General features: G+C 37.6%; 1 long non-coding RNA gene across 1 annotated transcript in view; it reads left to right on the top strand.

The window, feature by feature from the left end:
* Window positions 1-600: 600 nt before the first annotated feature.
* Window positions 601-19,471, top strand: part of LOC116595163 — a 50,540-nt gene continuing 31,669 nt past the window's right edge. Inside the window, exon 1 of the long non-coding RNA XR_004287546.1 lies at window positions 601-816. This is a non-coding gene — a long non-coding RNA (uncharacterized LOC116595163). The remainder of the gene's footprint in view (window positions 817-19,471) is intronic.

The raw sequence follows: 19,471 nt of genomic DNA, 5'->3' as shown, positions 1-19,471 counted from the left end.
AGATTATTAACCACACAAAGATGTCCACTCCTCAGTCTCTACAACCTGTCAGTATGTTACCCTAGATGGCAAAAGGGACTTTTGTGATTTGTGATTAAGATTAAGCACTTTGTGATGAAAGTGATTATCCTGGATTATTTGAATGGGTTTGAATTAATCCCATGATTCCTTAAAATCAGAGAAACTTCTCCAAATCTGCAGTCAGAAGGAGATGTAAATGATTCACATTGCTGGTTTTGAAGGTAAAGGGGGCCATAAGCCAGATTGTGAATAGCCTCAAGAATCTGGAAGAGGCAAGGAAATGAATTCTCCCCTAGAACCTCCAGAAAGAAATACAGTCCTGTCCACAACTTGATCTTAGCCAAGTGAGAGCCATGCCAGATTTCTGACTTCCAGAACTATAAGGTAGAAAATGTGCATTGCTTTAAGTTATTAATTTGTGGTAATTTGCCATAGTAGTAATAGGAAACTAATATAATGGATAATTTATACGAGTTAGAAAGGGCCAATTGTTATAGAAGAAATACAATGAATGAGATATTAAATTAAGATTAGCATGACAAAATTGACTATTTTTATCCTCTTTCTTAACTCCAGATTTGTATTCCTTTTGTATTTGTAACAAATAACACCCATATCAAAATAGCGTCATAATGTCTTCCTTATCTTCCCGGGAGCTCTGCAGCAAAAAGCTAAGAAGACCATGCACATGAGGTGAGTGACTCATACAAGATGGGAAGCTGGCTAACTGGTTAGCCCTGAATTGAACAAAGTTAACACCCAAGAGAAAGTTTCCAAACTTTGACTAAGCCAAAAGTAAGTTTCTGGGATCAAAATGACAAGTTCATGATAGAATCCTACATGGTATTTATTTAAATACCATGCTATTTAAATAAAACCTTGTTTTCCCTTTAAAATGTATTCATAAAACATTCCTCGAGTCCTCAGCAAGATAAAGAAACTGGGACCAAATATTGATACTTTTGCTGTAGTCTGCATGGTGAGTCAAGGATAGAGTTGTAATTGCTAAAATGTCTGGCCAAATGGAAAAGATTTAAAAAACGAAAGAAGGGGGAAAAAAGTAAATCCAGGTGGGATTCAATAAAAATAATACCTTGTACATATATATATGCATATTTATGTATGATCATGCTTAATATTTATAACAGTGCTGAAAAGTTATTATCCTGGCTCACTGATGAGCAAACTAAGGTCCCATAGGTTCAATGACTTATTACTAAGCAGCAATGCCCAGATTTAAAATCAAAGAGTAACTAGAAATTTATACATCTTTTTTTTTTTTTTTCTAATACCATCCAGAAAAAGGTACTAGATTGTAGGTCTCTGGAGGACAAGGGCCAGGAATATTAGTAACACTATTATATATCCAGCAGTAAAGACAATGCCTGCAATAAGAGGAACTCAAAAATAATTGTGAAATGAAAGAATGCTATTCTCCCTGTATGCTCCATCACCATGCAGTTCTTGGCAAGAACACAAGACAGCATACATTTTGATAAACCCCTCAAGTCATTCTAGCCACAGGTTTTAACCTTTCAGACATATCTACATCACCTGTGGAGATTTTAAAATTCAGACACCTTGATGGATAAAATAAAGAACCCATCTCTAGGTTGTCTACAAGAGACTCAGTTGAGATATAAAGACACACACACAGAGTGAAGGAATAGAAGATATTCCATGCAAATGGAAATGAAAAGAAAGTTGGTATAGTAATATTAATATCAGACAAAATAGGCATTAAAACGAAGGCTGTACCAAGAGAAAAAAAGAAAGGGATTACATAATAATAAGAGAGTCAATTCAACAAGAAGATATATTTGCAAACATTTATGCACCCAAGAGAGGACTACCTACATACATAAAGTAAATATTAACAGATGCAAACAGAAAATAACAGTAATGGAATAATAATAGAGAATTTTAACACCCCACTTAAATTAATGGATAGATCATCCAGATGGAAAATTAATAGGGAGACAGTAGCATTGAAAGACACATTAGACCCGATGGACATAATAGATATATAAAGAATATTCTATCCAAAAGCAGCAGAATACACATTCGTCTCAAGTAGACATGGAACATTCTCCAGGACAGATCACATGTTAGATCACAAAATAAGTCTCAATAAATTTAAAAAGCTTGAAATTGTATGAAACATTTTTCTAACCACAATTCTATGAAACTAGAAATCATTTACAAGAAGGAAATTGGAAAAAAAACAAACATGTGAACACTGAACATGCAACTAAACAACCGTTGGTGAATAAGGAAATCAAAGAGGAAACCCAGAAATACATAGAGACAAATAAAAATGAAAATCCAATGCTCCAAGATCCATGTACTTAATAAAAGCATCTCCAAGAGGGAAGTTTCTAGCAATATGGGCCGACTTTGAGGAACAAGAAAAATCTCAAATAAACAGTCTAACCTTATACTTAAATTAGAAAAAGAAGAACAAACAAATCCTAAAGTTAGTAGAAGGAAGGAAATAAAGATCAGAGTGGAAATAAATGAAATAGAGGCTACAAAGACAATAAAAAAGATTAATGAAACTAAGGGCTGGGTCTTTAAAAAAAATACAGCTGATAACCCTTTAGCCACACTTATCAAGAAAGAAAGAGGGCCCAAACAAATAAAATAAGAAATGAAAGAGAAGAAGTTACAACCAATACCAATTCTATGACCCTATAGAGGGTCATAGAAGACTACTGAAAATGATTATACACCAACAAATTGGACAACACAGAAGAAATGGATAATTTCCTAGGAGTATACAACATACTAAGAATTGGAACATACCAAAGAAGAAATGGAAGATATGAACAGACCTATTATTATTTCTATTATTTCTATTATTACTATTATTTTTTATTTTTTATAAACATATAATATATTTTTATCCCCAGGGGTACAGGTCTGTGAATCGCCCGGTTTACACATTTCACAGCACTCACCAAAACACATACCCTCCCCAATGTCCATAATCCCACCCCCCTTCTCCCAACCCCCCTCCCCCCAGCAACCCTCAGTATGTTTTGTGAGATTAAGAGTCACTTATGATTTGTCTCCCTCCCAATCCCATCTTGTTTCATTTATTCTTCTCCTACCCCCTTAAGCCCCCATGTTGCATCACCACTTCCTCATATCAGGGAGATCATATAACAGTTGTCTTTCTCTGCTTGACTTATTTCACTAAGCATGATCTGCTCTAGTACCATCCATGTTGTCGCAAATGGCAAGATTTCATTTCTTTTGATGGCTGCATAGTATTCCATTGTGTATATATACCACATCTTCTTGATCCATTCATCTGTTGATGGACATCTAGGTTCTTTCCATAGTTTGGCTATTGTGGACATTGCTGCTATAAACATTCGGGTGCACGTGCCCCTTCGGATCACTACGTTTGTATCTTTAGGGTAAATACCCAGTAGTGCTATTGTTGGGTCATAGGGTAGTTCTATTTTCAACATTTTGAGGAACCTCCATGTTGTTTTCCAGATAGGTTGCACCAGCTTGCATTCCCATCAACAGTGTAGGAGGTTTCCCCTTTCTCCACATCCTCACCAGCATCTGTCATTTCCTGACTTGTTCATTTTAGCCATTCTGACTGGTGTGAGTTGATATCTCATTGTGGTTTTGATTTGTATTTCCCTGATGCCGAGTGATATGGAGCACTTTGTCATGTGTCTGTTGGCCATCTGGATGTCTTCTTTGCAGAAATGTCTGTTCATGTCCTCTACCCATTTCTTGATTGGATTATTTCTTCTTTGGGTGTTGAGTTGCTAAGTTCCTTATAGATTTTGGACACTAGCCCTTTATCTGATATGTCGTTTGCAAATATCTTCTCCCATTCTGCCAGTTGTCTTTTGGTTTTGTTAACTGTTTCCTTTGCTGTGCAAAAGCTTTTGATCTTGATAAAATCCCAATAGTTCATTTTTGCCCTTGCTTCCCTTGCCTTTGGCGATGTTCCTAGGAAGATGTTGCTGCGGTTGAGGTCGAAGAGGTTGCTGCCTGTGTTCTCCTCAAGGATTTTGATGGAGTCCTTTCTCACATTGAGGTCCTCCATCCATTTTGAGTCTATTTTTGTGTGTGGTGTAAGGAAATGGCCCAATTTCATTTTTCTGCATGTGGCTGTCCAATTTTCCCAACACCACTTATTGAAGAGGCTGTCTTTTTTCCATTGGACATTCTTTCCTGCTTTGTCAAAGATTAGTTGACCATAGAGTTGAGGGTCTATTTCTGGGCTATATATTCTGTTCCATTGATCTATGTGTCTGTTTTTGTGCCAGTACCATGCTGTCTTGGTGATGACAGCTTTGTAATAGACCTTGAAGTCCGGAATGTGATGCCACCAACTTTGGCTTTCTTTTTCAATATTCCTTTGGCTATTCGAGGTCTTCTCTGGTTCCATATAAATTTTAGGATTATTTGTTCCATTTCTTTGAAAAAGATGGATGGTACTTTGATAGGAATTGCATGAAATGTGTAGATTGCTTTAGGTAGCATAGACATTTTCACAATATTTATTCTTCCAATCCAGGAGCATGGAACATTTTTCCATTTCTTTGTGTCTTCCTCAATTTCTTTTATGAGTACTTTATAGTTTTCTGAGTACAGATTCTGTGCCTCTATGGTTAGGTTTGTTCCTAGGTGTCTTATGGTTTTGGGTGCAATTGTAAATGGGATTGACTCCTTAATTTCTCTTTCTTCTGTCTTGTTGTTGGTGTAGAGAAATGCAACTGATTTCTGTGCATTGATTTTATATCCTGACACTTTACTGAATTCCTGTACAAGTTCTAGAAGTTTTGGAGTGGAGTCTTTTGGGGTTGTCTACATATAGTATCATATCATCTGCGAAGAGTGATAGTTTGACTTCTTCTTTGCCGATTTGGATGCCTTTAATTTCCTTTTGATGTCTGATTGCTGAGGCTAGGACTTCTAGTATTATATTGAATAGCAGTGGTGATAATGGACATCCCTGCCATGTTCCTGACCTTAGTGGAAAAGCTTTCAGTTTTTCTCCATTGAGAATGATATTTGCGGTGGGTTTTTCATAGATGGCTTTGATGATATTGAGGTATGTGCCCTCTATCCCTACACTTTGAAGAGTTTTGATCAGGAAGGGATGCTGTACTTTGTCAAATGCTTTTTCAGCATGTATTGAGAGGATCATATGGTTCTTGTTCTTTCTTTTATTGATGTGTTGTATCACATTGATTGATTTGTGGATGTTGAACCAACCTTGCAGCCCTGGAATAAATCCCACTTGGTCGTGGTGAATAATCCTTTTAATGTACTGTTGAATCCTATTGGCTAGAATTTTGGTGAGAAATTTCGCATCTGTGTTCATCAAGGATATTGGTCTATAGTTCTCTTTTTTGATTGGATCCTTGTCTGGTTTTGGGATTAAAGTGATGCTGGCCTCATAAAATGAGTTTGGAAGTTTCCTTCCATTTCTATTTTTTGGAACTGTTTCAGGAGAATAGGAATTAGTTCTTCTTTAAATGTTTGGTAGAATTCCCCAGGAAGCCATCTGGCCCTGGGCTTTTGTTTGTTTGGAGATTTTTAATGACTGTTTCAGTCTCCTTACTGGTTATGGGTCTGTTCAGGCTTTCTATTTCTTCCTGGTTCAGTTGTGGTAGTTTATATGTTTCTAGGAATGCATCCATTTCTTCCAGATTGTCAAATTTGTTGGCGTAGAGTTGCTCATAGTATGTTCTTATAATTGTTTGTATTTACTTGGTGTTAGTTGTGATCTCTCCTCTTTCATTCATGATTTTATTTATTTGGGTCCTTTCTCTTTTCTTTTTCATAAGTCTGGCCAGGGGTTTATCAATCTTATTAATTCTTTCAAAGAACCAGCTCCTAGTTTTGTTGATTTGTCCTACTGTTTTTTTGGTTTCTAGTTCATTGATTTCTGCTCTGATCTTTATAATTTCTCTTCTCTTGCTGGGTTTAGGCTTTCTTTCTTGTTCTTTCTCCAGCTCCTTTAGGTGTAGTGTTAGGTTGTGTACCTGAGACCTTTCTTGTTTCTTGAGGAAGGCTTGTACCACTATATATTTTCCTCTCAGGACTGCCTTTGTTGTAGCCCATAGATTTTGAATCATTGTGTTTTCGTTATCATTTGTTTCCATAATATTTTTTTAATTCTTCTTTAATTTCCTGATTGACCCATTCATTTTTTAGAAGGATGCTGTTTAGTCTCCATGTATTTGGGTTCTTTCCAAACTTCCTCTTGTGGTTGAGTTCTAGCTTCAGAGCATTGTGGTCCGAAAATATGGGAATGATCCTAATCTTTTGAGTCCTGATTTAGGACCAAGGATGTGATCTATTCTGGAGATTGTTCCATGTGCACTAGAGAAGAATGTGTATTCTGTTGCTTTGGGATGAAATGTTCTCAATATATCTGTGATGTCCATCTGGTCCAGTGTGTCATTTAAGGCCTTTATTTCCTTGTTGATCTTTTGCTTGGATGATCTGTCCATTTCAGTGAGGGGAGTGTTAAAGTCCCCTAGTATTAATGTATTATTGTTGCTGTGTTTCTTTGATTTTGTTATTAATTGGTTTATATAGTTGGCTGCTTCCACGTTGGGGGCATAGACATTTAAAATTGTTAGATTTTCTTGTTGGACAGACCCTTTGAGTATGATATAGTGTCCTTCTCATCTCTTATTATAGTCTTTGGCTTAAAATCTAATTGATCTGATATAAGGATTGCCACTCCTGCTTTCTTCTGATGTCCATTAGCATGGTAAATTCTTTCTATGCCCTCACTTTAAATCTGGAGGTGTCTTCGGGCTTAAAATGTGTTTCTTGTAGGCAACATATAGATGGGTTTTGTTTTTTTATCCATTCTGATACCTTGTGTCTTTTGATTGGGGCATTTAGCCCATTAACATTCAGGGTAACTATTGAGAGATATGAATTCAATGCCATTGTATTGCCTGTAAGGTGACTGTTACTGTATATTGTCTCTGTTCATTTCTGATCTACCACTTATAGGCTCTCTCTTTGCTTAGAGGACCCCTTTCAATATTTCCTGTAGAGCTGGTTTGGTGTTTGCAAATTCTTTCAGTTTTTGTTTGTCCTGGAAGCTTTTTTTCTCTCCTTATATTTTCAATGATAGCCTAGCTGGATATAGTACTCTTGGCTGCATGTTTTTCTTATTTAATGCTCTGAATATATCATGCCAGCTCTTTCTGGCCTGCCAAGTCTCTGTGGATAAGTCTGCTGTCAATCTAATATTTTTACTATTGTATGTTACAGACTTCTTTTCCCAGGCTGCTTTCAGGATTTTCTCTTTGTCACTAAGGCATGTAAATTTTACTATTAGGTGACGGGGTGTGAGCCTATTGTTATTGATTTTGAGGGTCGTTCTCTGAACCTCCTGAATTTTGATGCTTGTTCCCTTTGCCATATTGGGGAAATTCTCCCCAATAATTCTCTCCAGTATACCTTCTGCTCCCCTCTCTCTATCTTCTTCTTCTGGAATCCCAATTATTCTAATGTTGTTTCTTCTTATGGTGTCACTTATCTCTCGAATTCTCCCTTCATGTTCCAGTAGCTGTTTGTCCCTCTTTTGCTCAGCTTCTTTATTCTCTGTCATTTGGTCTCCTATATCGCTAATTCTTTCTTCTGCCTCATTTATCCTCGCAATGAGAACCTCCATTTTTGATTGCACCTCATTAATAACTTTCTTGATTTCAACTTGGTTAGATTTTAGTTCTTTTATTTCTCCAGAAAGAGCTTTTATATCTCCCGAAAGATTTCTCTAATATCATCCATGCCTTTTTCGAGCCTGGCTAGAACCTTGAGAATTGTCATTCTGAACTCTATATCTGACATATTACCAATGTCTGTATTGATTAGGTCTAGTCTTCGGTACTGCCTCTTATTCTTTTTTTTGTGGTGAATTTTTCCGCCTTGTCATTTTGTCCAGATAAGAGTATATGAAGGAGCAAGTAAAATACTAAAAGTGTGGCAACAACCCCAGTAAAATATGCTTTAACCCAATCAGAAGAGATCCCAGATTGTGAAGGGGGAGAAAGGGGATAAAAAGAGGTTCAGAAAGAAAGAAAGAAAAAAAAAAGGAAAGAAATAAAAGAATTAAAAAAGAAAATGAATAAAGAAAAGTATAAAAAAGAAAATATATATACATTAGATAAACTAGTTAAAAAAGGTTAAAAAAGAAAAGGGTAGAAGTTAAAAAAATTTTAGCAGAAGAAGAGAAAAAAATGAAAAAGAAAAGAAAATTAAATTAACTGCAAGACTAAAGAATCATAGGGAGAAATCCATGAGTTCCGTGCTTTGCTTTCTCCTCCTCTGGAATTCTGCTGCTCTCCTTGGTATTGAAACTGCATTCCTTCATAGGTGAACTTGGTCAAGGCTGGATTTCTTGTTGATCTTCTTGGGGAGGGGCCTGTTGTAGTGATTCTCAAGTGTCTTTGCCCCACGCAGAATTGCACCGCCCTTACCAGGGGCCGGGCTGAGTAATCCGCTTGGGTTTGCTTTCAGGAGCTTTTTTTTGTTCCCTGAGCGCTTTCTGTAGAGTCTTGGAGGATGGAAATACAAATGGCAGCCTCCTAGTCTCAGGCCTGGAGGAGCGGAGAGCCCGGGGCCCCACTCCTCAGTGCACCCTCAGAGAACAGTGCCCAATTACTCCCATCTCCATGGCCTCCGGCCACACTCTGAGCTCACCGAGGCAAGAGGTTCAAGGTAACCCCGAGCTAGGAGCTCACTCCTCGGCTCTGTCTCTGTAGCCAGCTTCCCCGTTCTAATACCTGTAAGATCTGTGACACTCAGACACCCCCGATCCTTCTGTGACCCTGCGGGACCTGAGGCCACGCTTTCCCTGCGTGGGCTTCACCCCGGTTTAGCCTCTGGAGCGATGTACCTCAGCAGAACAGACTTTTAAAAGTCTTGATTTTGTGCTCCATTGCTCTGCCACTCGCCGGGAGCCGGCCCCTCCCTCCGGGGTCTATCTTCCCGTCGCTTTGGTTCACTTCTCCGCCAGTCCTTCCCTTCAGAAAGTGGTTATTTTACTGTTTCTAGACTTGCTGTTCTTCTTCTCTTTGATCTGCCGATGGATTTGTAGGTGTTTGCAATCTTTAGATAAGCTATCTAGCTGCTCTCCAGCTAGCTGAAGTAGTCTCAGCCTGCTACTTCTCCACCATCTTGACTCCTCCCTCCTAGACCTATTACTATTAATGAAATTGAATCAGTCAGCAAAGAATTCCCCAAAACAAAAGTCCAGGACCAAAGAGCTTCACAGGTAAATTCTACCAAACATTTAGAGTTAATACCTAGGCTTCTTGAACTATTTCAAAAAATTGAACAGGAAGGAATGTTTCTAAACTCATTCTACAAGGCTACCATTATTTGGCTATCAAAATCATACAAAGACACTATAAAAAAAGAAAATTATAGGCCAATATCCTTGGTGAACATAGACACAAAAATCATCAACCAAATATTAGCAAACCAATACAATAGCAACAGTACATTAAAAGAATCACAAACTGTGATCAAATGGGACTTATTTTAGGAAAGTAATGATGGTTCAATATCCAGAAAACAATCAATGTGATACACTATATTAACAAAATGGAGAATAAACATCATATAATTATCTTAATAGATGTGGAAAATGAATCTGACAAACTCAACATACCTTTATGATAAAAATTCTCAACAAAGTGGATATAGAGGGAAAGTACCTCAATATAATAAAATCCATATATGACAAACCAACTGCCAAAATCATACTCAAAAATAAAAAGTTTAAAGTTTTTCCTCCAAAATCATGAACAAAACAAGGATGCTCACTCATGTTTATCAAACAGAACATAGTATTGGAAGTCACAGTCAGAACAATTAGGCATGAAGAAATAAAGGGCATCCAAATTGAAAAGGAAGGAGTATAATTGTCATTATTCACAGATGTGAAGATTCTATATGTAGAAAACCCTAAAGCTTCTACCCAAAAAACTATTAGAAGTAATAAATAAAATCAGTAAAGTTGCAGATACAAAAGTAGTATGCAGAAATCTGTTGCATTTGTAGACACTAACAACAAACTGTCAGAAAGATAAATTATGGGAGGAGTCAAGATGGCGGAGAAGTAGCAGGCTGAGATGACATCAGGTAGCAGGAGATCAGCTAGATAGCTTATCAAACCATTCCAAACACCTACAAATCCAACAGGAGATCAAAGAGAAGAAGAGCAGCAATTAAAGAAACAGAAAATCGACCACTTTCTGAAAGGTAGGACTGGCAGAGAAGTGAATCCAAAGCAAAGGGAAGATAGGCCATGGGGTGGGGGAGGGGATGGCTCCCAGCAAGCGGCAGAGCAATGGAGCAGAAAATCAGGACTTTTAAAAGTCAGCTGTGCTGAGGGACATCACTCCAGAGGCAAAGCTGGGGTGAAGCCCACGCGGGGACAGCATGGTCTCATGTCCTGCAGGGTCACAGAAGGATCAGGGGTGTCTGAGTGTCTCAGAGCTCACAGGTATTAGAGCTGGGAAGCCGGCTACAGAGACAGAGCTGAGGAGCGTGCTCGCAACTTGGGATTACCTTAAATTGTGATCCGTGGCACAGGCCACTTCTCTGTGTGTGGAGATTCCACAAGATCCAGGGAGACACCCCTAGAAGAGCACAGGGATCTGCAGAGTTTGGAGACTCCAGGCAGGCTGTGTGCCAGAGACAGAGACACTAGTTCACAGTCTGGGTGGGCTCAGAGCACAGCCAGAGGCCAGGGAGATGGGAGTGATTGAGAGCTTTTCTCTGAGGGTTCACTGAGGAGTGGGGCCCTAAGCTCTTGGCTCTTCCAGGCCAGAGATTGGGAGGCCGCCATTTTCATTCCCATCCTCCAGAACTCTACAGAAAGCAGTCGGGGAGCAAAAGCTCCTGAAAGGGAACCCGAGCGCATTACTTGGCCTGGCCCCTGGTAAGGGCGGGGCAATTCTGCCTCCGGCAAACACACTTGAGAATCACTACAACAGGCCCCTCCCCCAGAAGATCAGCAAGAATTCCAGCCAAGAGCAAGTTCACTTACCAAGGAGAACAGCAGAATTCCAGAGGAGGAGAAAGCAAAGCATGGAATTCATTGCTTTCTCTCCATGATTCCTTAGTCTTGCAAAGTAGATTAATTTTTTTTAATTTTATTTTTTTCCTATGCTAAATTTTTTTAACTTTTACTCTTTCCTCTTTTAACATTTTTTAACTAGTTTATATTAACAATACCTTTCAAAAAATATTTTTTGAACCTTCATTATTATGGTCATATTTTATCCTTCATTGTATCTAACTACTTTTTGTATACACATAGGGTTTTTTCTTCTAAAAAAATTGGGGATACAAATTCTTCTAATAGGTCAAAATATATCCTAACTCTAGCACAGGGCTTTGTTCTAGTCTCAAGCCTGAGCAAATTCTCTACACTTTCTTTTTCTTTAATCTCCCAACCAACTTATCAACTCCTTTTTTAGAAATTAAAAAAAATTTTTTTTACATTGTTATAGTCATATTCCATCCATTCATCATGTGTACCCTTATATATGTTTTTCATTCTTTAAAATTTTGGGAGGTGGTTTCTTCTAAGAGACCAAAATACTCCCCAAATTAAGTGGGTGACTCTGTTCTATTCAACAGTCTAATATATATATTTTTTCCTTTTTATGTTTTTTCTTTATTTTTTTACTTTTTAAATTTTTTTTCCCCCAAACTTCTTTTTACTCCTTTTCTTCCCCCCATGGTTTGGGGTCTCTTCTGATTTGGTTAAAGCACATTTTCCTGTGGTCTTTGCCACCCTTCTAGTATTTTATTTGCTCTTTCATATATTCTTATCTGGATAAAATGACAAGGCAGAAAAACTCACCACAGAAAAAAGAACAAGAGGCAGTACCGAAGGCCAGGGACTTAAACAATATGGACAATAGTAATATGTCAGATCTAGAGTTCAGAATGATGATTCTCAAGGTGCTAGCTGGGCTTGAAAAAGGCATGGAAGATATTAGAGAAGCCCTTTCTGGTGAAATAAAAGAGCTAAAATCTTACCAAGTTGAAATGAAAAAAGCTATTAATGAGGTGCAATCAAAAATGGAGGGAGGCTCTTACCTCTAGGACAAATGAGCCAGAAGAGAGGATTAGTGATATAGAAGACAAAATGACAGAGAATAAAGAAGCTGAGCAAAAGAGAGACAAACAACTAGTGGACCACGAGGGGAGAATTCAAGAGATAAGTGATCCCATAAGACAAAACAACATTAGAATAACTGGGATTCCAGAAGAAGAAGATAGAGAGAGGGCAGCAGAAGGTATACTGGAGAGAATTATTGTAGATAATTTCCCTAATATGGCAAAGGGAACAAGCATCAAAATCCAGGAGGTGCAGAGAACCCCCCCCCCAAAATCAGTAAGAATGAATCCAAACCCCGTCATCTAATAGTCAAATTTCCAAGTCTTAGCAACAAAGAGAAAATCCTGAAAGCAGCCTGGGACAAGAAGTCTGTAGCATACAATGGTAAAAATATTAGATTGGCAGCTGACTTATCCACAGAGACCTGGCAGGCCAGAAAGAGCTGGCATGATATATTCAGAGCATTAAATAAGAAAAACATGCAGCCAAGAATACTATATCCAGGCAGACTATCATTGAAAATAGAAGGAGGGTAAAAAGCTTCCAGGACAAACAAAAACTAAAAGAATTTGCAAACACTAAACCAGCTTTACAGGAAATATTGAAAGAGGTCCTCTAAGCAAAGAGAGAGCCTAAAAGTAGTAGATATGAAAGGAACAGAGACAATATCCAGTAATAGTCACCTTACAGGCAACACAATGACACTAAATTCATATCTCTCAATAGTTACCCTGAACGTAAATGGGCTAACTGCCCCAATCAAAAGACACAGGGTATCAGAATGAATAAAAAACCAAAACCCATCAATATGCTGTCTACAAGAAACTCATCTTAGACCCAAAGAAACCTCCAGATTTAAAGTGAGGTGGTGGAAAACAATTTACCATGCTAATGGACATCAAAGAAAGCTGGGTGGCAATCCTTATATCAGATCTATTAGATTTTAAGTCAAAGACTATAATAAGTAATGAGGAAGGACAATATGTCATACTTAAAGGGTCTGTCCAATGAGAACATGTAACAATTTTAAATATCTATGCCCCTAACATGGGAGCAGCCAACTATATAAACCAATTAATAACAAAATCAAAGAAACACATCAATAATAATACAATAATAGCAGGGGACTTTAACACTTCCCTCACTGAAATGGACGATCATCTAAGCAAAAGATCAACAAGGAAATAAAGGCCTTAAATGACACACTGGACCAGATGGACATCACAGATATATTCAGAACATTCCATCCCAAAACAACAGAATACACATTCTGCTCTAGTGTACATGGAACATTTTCCAGAATAGATCAAATCCTGGGTCATAAATCAGGTCTCAACTGGTACCAAAGATTGGGATCATCCCCTGCAAATTTTCAGACCACAATGCTCTGAAGCTAGAACTCAATCACAAGAGGAAATTTGGAAAGAACCCAAATACATGGAGACTAAACTGCATCCTTCTATAAACTGAATGGATCAACCAGGATATTAAAAAAGAATTGAAAAATTCATGGAAACAAATGATAATGAAAGCACAACAGTTCTAAATCTGTGGGACACAGGAAAGGCAGTCCTGAGAGGAAAATATATAACGATTGCAAGCCATTCTCAAGAAACAAGAAAGGTCTCAAATACACAACCTAACCCTACACCTAAAAAAACTGGAGAAAGAACAAGAAAGAAAGCCTAAACCCAGCAGTAGAAGAGAAATAATAAAGATCAGAGCAGAAATCAATGAAATAGAAACCAAAAAAAACAACAGAACAAATCAACGAAACTAGGAGCTGGTTCCCTGAAAGAATAAATAAGATTGACAAACCCCTGGCCAGACTTATTGAAAAGAAAAGAGAAAGAACCTAAATAAATAAAATCATGAATGAAAGAGAAGAGTTCACAACCAACACTAAAGAAATACAAACAATTATGAGAACATATTATGAAAACTATATGCCAGCAAATTTGCCAATCTGGAAGAAATGGATGCACTCCTAGAGACATAGAAACTACCACAACTGAACCAGAAAGAAATAGAAAACCTGAACAGACCGATAACCAGTAAGGAGATTGAAACAGTCATCAAAAATCTCCAAACAAACAAAAGCCCAGGGCCAGATGCCTTCCCAGGGGAATTCTACCAAACATTTAAAGAACTAATTCCTATTCTCCTGAAACTGTTCCAAAAAATAGAAATGGATGGAAAACTTCCAAACTCATTTTATGAGGCCAGAATTACCTCGATCCCAAAACCAGACAAGGATCCCATCAAAAGAGAGAATTACAGAACAATATCTTTGATGAACATAGATGTGAAAATTCTCACCAAAATACTAGTCAATAGGATCTAACAGTACATTAAAAGGATTATTCACCATGACCAAGTGGGATTTATTCCAGGGCTGCAAGGTTGGTTCAACATCCACAAATCAATGTGATACAATACATTAATAAAAGAAAGAACAAGAACCATAAGATACTCTCAATAGCTTTTGACAAAGAACAGCATCCTTTCCTGATCAAAACTTTTCAAAGTGTAGGGATAGAGGGGACATACCTCAATATCATCAAAGCCATCTATAAAAAAACCCACCACGAATATCATTCTTAATGGAGAAAAACTGAGAGCTTTTCCACTAAGGTCAGAAATGTGGCAGGGTTGTTCATTATCACCACTGCTATTGTACATAGTACTAGAAGTCCTAGCCTCAGCAATCAGACAACAAAAAGAAATAAAAGGCATCCAAATTGGCAACGAAGAAGTCAAACTATCACTCTTAGCAGATGATATGATAGTTTATGTGGAAAACCCAAATGACTCCACTCCAAATCTGCCAGAATTTGTACAGGAATTCAATAAAGTGTCAGGATATAAAATCAATGCACAGAAATCAGTTGCATTTCTCTACACCAACAGCAGGACAGAAGAAAGAGAAATTAAGGAGTCAATCCCATTTACAATTGCACCCCAAACCACAAGATACCTAGGAATAAACCTAACCAAAGAGGCAAAGAATCTGTACTCAGAACACTATAAAGTACTCATGAAAGATATTCAAGAAGACACAAAGAAATGGAAAAAATGTTCCATGTTCATGGATTGGAAGAACAAATATTGTGAAAATGTCTATGCTACCTAAAGCAATCTACACATTTAATGCAATCCCTATTAAAATCCAATCCATTTTTTTCCTAAGAAATTGAACAAATAATCCTAAAATTTACATGGAACCAGAAAAGACCTCGAAAGCTGAAGGAATGTTGAAAAAGAAAGCCAAAGTTGGTGGCATCACAATTCCAGACTTCAAGCTCTATTACAAAGCTGTCATCATCAAGACAGTATGGTACTGACACAAAAACAGACACATAGATCAGGGGAACAGAATAGAGAGCCTAGAAATAGACCTCAACTCTCTGGTCAACTAATCTTTGACAAAGCAGGAAAGAATGTCCAGTGGAAAAAAGATAGTCTCTTCAACAAATGGTGTTGGGAAAATTAGACAGTCACATGCATAAATATGAAACTGGACCACTTCCTTACACCACACACAAAAATAGACTCCAAATGGATGAGGGACCTCAATGGGAGAAAGGAACCCATCAAAATCCTTGAGGAGAACACAGGCTGCAACCTCTTCATCGTCAGCTGCAGCAACGTTTTCCTAGGAACATTGCCAAAGGCAAGGGAAGCAAGGCCAAAAGTGAACTATTGGGACTTCATTAAGATCAAAAGCTTTTGCACAGCAAAGAAAACATTTAACAAAACCAAAAGACACATGACAGAATGGGAGAAGATATTTGCAAATGACATATCAGATAAAGGGCTAGTATCCAAAATCTATAAAGAACTTATCAAACCAACACCCAAAGGACAAATAATTCAATCAAGAAATGGGCAGAGGACATGAACAGACATTTCTGCAAAGAAGACATCCAGATGGCCAACAGACACATTAAAAAGTGCTCCACATCACTCAGCATCAGGGAAATACAATAATACAAATAGCCAGTCAGAATGGCTAAAATTAACAAGTGAGGAATTGATAGATATTGGCGAGGATGCAGAGAAGGGGAACCCTCCTACACTGTTGGTGGTAATGCAAGCTGGTGCAACTACTCTGGAAAACAGCATGGAGGTTCCTCAAAAAGTTGAAAATAGAGCTACCCTATGACCCAGCAATTGCACTACAGGGTATTTACCCTAAAGATACAAATGTAGTTATCTGAAGGGGCACATGCACCTGAGTGTTTATAGCAGCAATATCCACAATAGACAAACTATGGATGGAACCTAGATGTCCATCAACAGATGAATGGATAAAGAAGAGGTGGTATATTTATACAACGGAATACTATGCAGCCATCAAAAGAAATGAAATCTTGCCATTTGCGACGACATGGATGGAACTAGAGGGTGCCGTGCTTAGTGAAATAAGTCAATCAGAGAAAGACAACTATCATATGGTCTCCCTGATATGAGGAAGTGGAGATGCAATGTGGGGGGTTTGGTGGGTGGGAAAAAATAAATGGAAAAAGATGGTATCAGGAGGGAGACAAACTAGAAGAGACTCTTAATCTCACAAAAAAACTGAGGGTTGTCGGGAGGATGGGGTATGGAGAGGGTGGTGGGTTATGGACATTGGGGGAGGTAGGTACTATGGTGAGCACTGTGAAGTATGTAAACCTGGGGATTCACTGCCCTCTACCACTGGGGCTAACAATACATTATATGTTAATTTTTTTAAAAAAAGAACAATAATAAAAATCTCCATTAAAGCTTTAAAAAAAAAGAAAGATAAATTATGAAAATAATCCCACTTAAAACTGAATCAGAAGGAACAAAATACCTGGGAATAAGTTTAATTAAGGAGGTGAAAGATCTTATATTCTGAAAACTATAAAACATCAATGAAAGGTAACTGAAAATGATACAGATAAACTGAAAGATATACTCATGAATTAGAAGAATTAGTATTGTTAAAATGTTCACCCTACCCAAATCAATTTGTAGATTCAATACAACCACCATCAAAATACCAATGAAATTTTTCACAGAACTAGAACAAATAATCCAAAAATTTGTATGGAACCACAAAAGACCCTAAATAGCCAAAGCAATCTTGAGAAAGAAGAATAAAGTTGGTATCAACTTCCCAGATTTCAAACTATACTACAATGCTATTGTAATCAAAACAGTATGGTACTGGCTAGCAAGAAGTTGTTTCAGGTGAGGTCAAAGAAGTTGCTGCCTGTGTTCTCCTCTAGGGTTTTGATGGAGTTCTGTCTCACATTTTTTCACTGTTGATGGGAATGCAAATTGGCACAGCCACTCTGGAAAACAGTATGGAATTTCCGCACAAAGTTAAGAATAGAACTACCCAATGTCCCAGCAATTGTAGTACTAGGTATTTATCCAAAGAATACAAAAGTAGTGATTTGAAAGGGCACATGCATCCCAATGTTTATAACAGCAATGTCCACAATTACCAACATGTCCACTGATAGATGAATGGATAAAGAAAATGTGATATATACACAATGGAGCATTACTCAGCCATCAAAAAGAATGAAATCTTGCCATTTGGAACAACAAGAATGGTGATTTTATTATGCTAAGCAAGGAAAGTTATTCAGAGAAAGAAAAATACCATATGATTTCACTCATATGTGGAATTTAAAAAATAAAACAGAGGAATATATAGGAAGGGAGGAAAAATAAAATAAGATTAAAAGAGAGAGAGAGGCAAACCATAAGAGACCCATAACTATAGGAAACAAACTGAGGGTTGCTGGAAGGAAAGTGGGTGGGGAGATGGAGTAATTGGGTGAAGGGCATTAAGAAAGGCACTTGATGGAATGAGCACTGGGTGTTATAGGCACCTGATGAATCACTGAACTCTACCCTGAAACTAGTGATACACTATCTGTTAGTACACTAACTTGAACTTAAATAAAAACAAAACCAAAAATGATATGGTACTGTCACAAAAACAGACACATAGATCAATAGAACAGAACAGAGATCTCAGAAATAAACCCATGCTTATATAATCAATTAACTGACAACAAAGGAGGCAAGAATATATAATAGGGAAAAATAGTGCCTTTAATAAATGGTGTTGAGAGACTGGACAGCTACATACAAACTGGATTACTGTCTTACACCATATACAAAAATAAACTCAAAATGGATTAAAGACTTACTTTTAGAAGAAAACATGAACAGTAAGATCTTTGTCATCAGCCTTAGCAGTATTTTTTGGATCTGTCTCTCAGGCAAGGACAACAAAAGTAAAAGTAAATGGGACTACGTCAAACTGTATGGTTTTTGCACAGTGAAGAAAACCATCAATAAAATGAAAACAGAGCCAACTGAATGAGAGAAGATATTCACAAGTGATATATCCAATAAAGGGTTTAACATATAAAATATATGAAGAACTCATTAAATTCAATATAAAAAAGCTCTGATTAATAAATGGGCAAGGGGGGATGCCTGGGTGGCTCAATTAAGCATCTGCCTTCTGCTCAGATCATGATCTCAGGGTCCTGGGATTGAGTCCTATGTCAGGTTCCCTGCTCAGTGGGAGGTCTGCTTCTCAATCTCCCTCTGCCCCTCCCTGCTGCTCGTGATTTCTCTCTCTCTCTCTCTCTCTCTCTAATAAATAAGTAAAATCTTTTTTAAAAAAATAGGTAGTGGAGGGCACCTGGGTGGCTCAGTGGGTTAAGCCTTTGCCTTCGGCTCAGGTCATGATCTCAGGGTCCTGGGATCACGTCCCACATGAGGCTCTCTGCTTGTTGGGGAGTCAGCTTCCCTTTCTCTCTCTGCCTGCCTCTCTGTCTACTTGTGATCTCTCTCTGTCAAATAAATAAATAAAATATTTAAAAAAAATAGGTAGTGGATCTGAATAGACATTTTTCCAAAGAAGACATCCAATGGCCAACACATAAATGAAAAGATGTGCAATATCACCAATTATCATGGAAATGCAAATCTAAACCTCAATCTAATATCACCTCAGACCTGTCAGAATGACAAGTATCAAAAAGACAAGAAATAATAAATGGTGAGGATGTGGAGAAAAGGGAACCCTCATGCACAGTTGGTAGGAATGTAAACTTGTATAGTCACCATGCGAAAGAATATGGAGGTTTCTCAAAAAATTAAAAGTAGAACTACCATACAATCCAGAAATTCCAATTCTAGGTATTTATCTGAAGAAAATGAAAAGCTAATTTGAAAAGACATGTATTCCTATGTTGAATGTAGCATTATTTATAATATCCAAGATATAGAAACACGCTAAATGTA

Source organism: Mustela erminea, chromosome 1 (assembly GCF_009829155.1).
Source record: "Mustela erminea isolate mMusErm1 chromosome 1, mMusErm1.Pri, whole genome shotgun sequence".
NCBI classification, from domain to species: Eukaryota; Metazoa; Chordata; class Mammalia; order Carnivora; family Mustelidae; genus Mustela; species Mustela erminea.
This window is presented reverse-complemented; position numbering and strand designations above follow the sequence as displayed.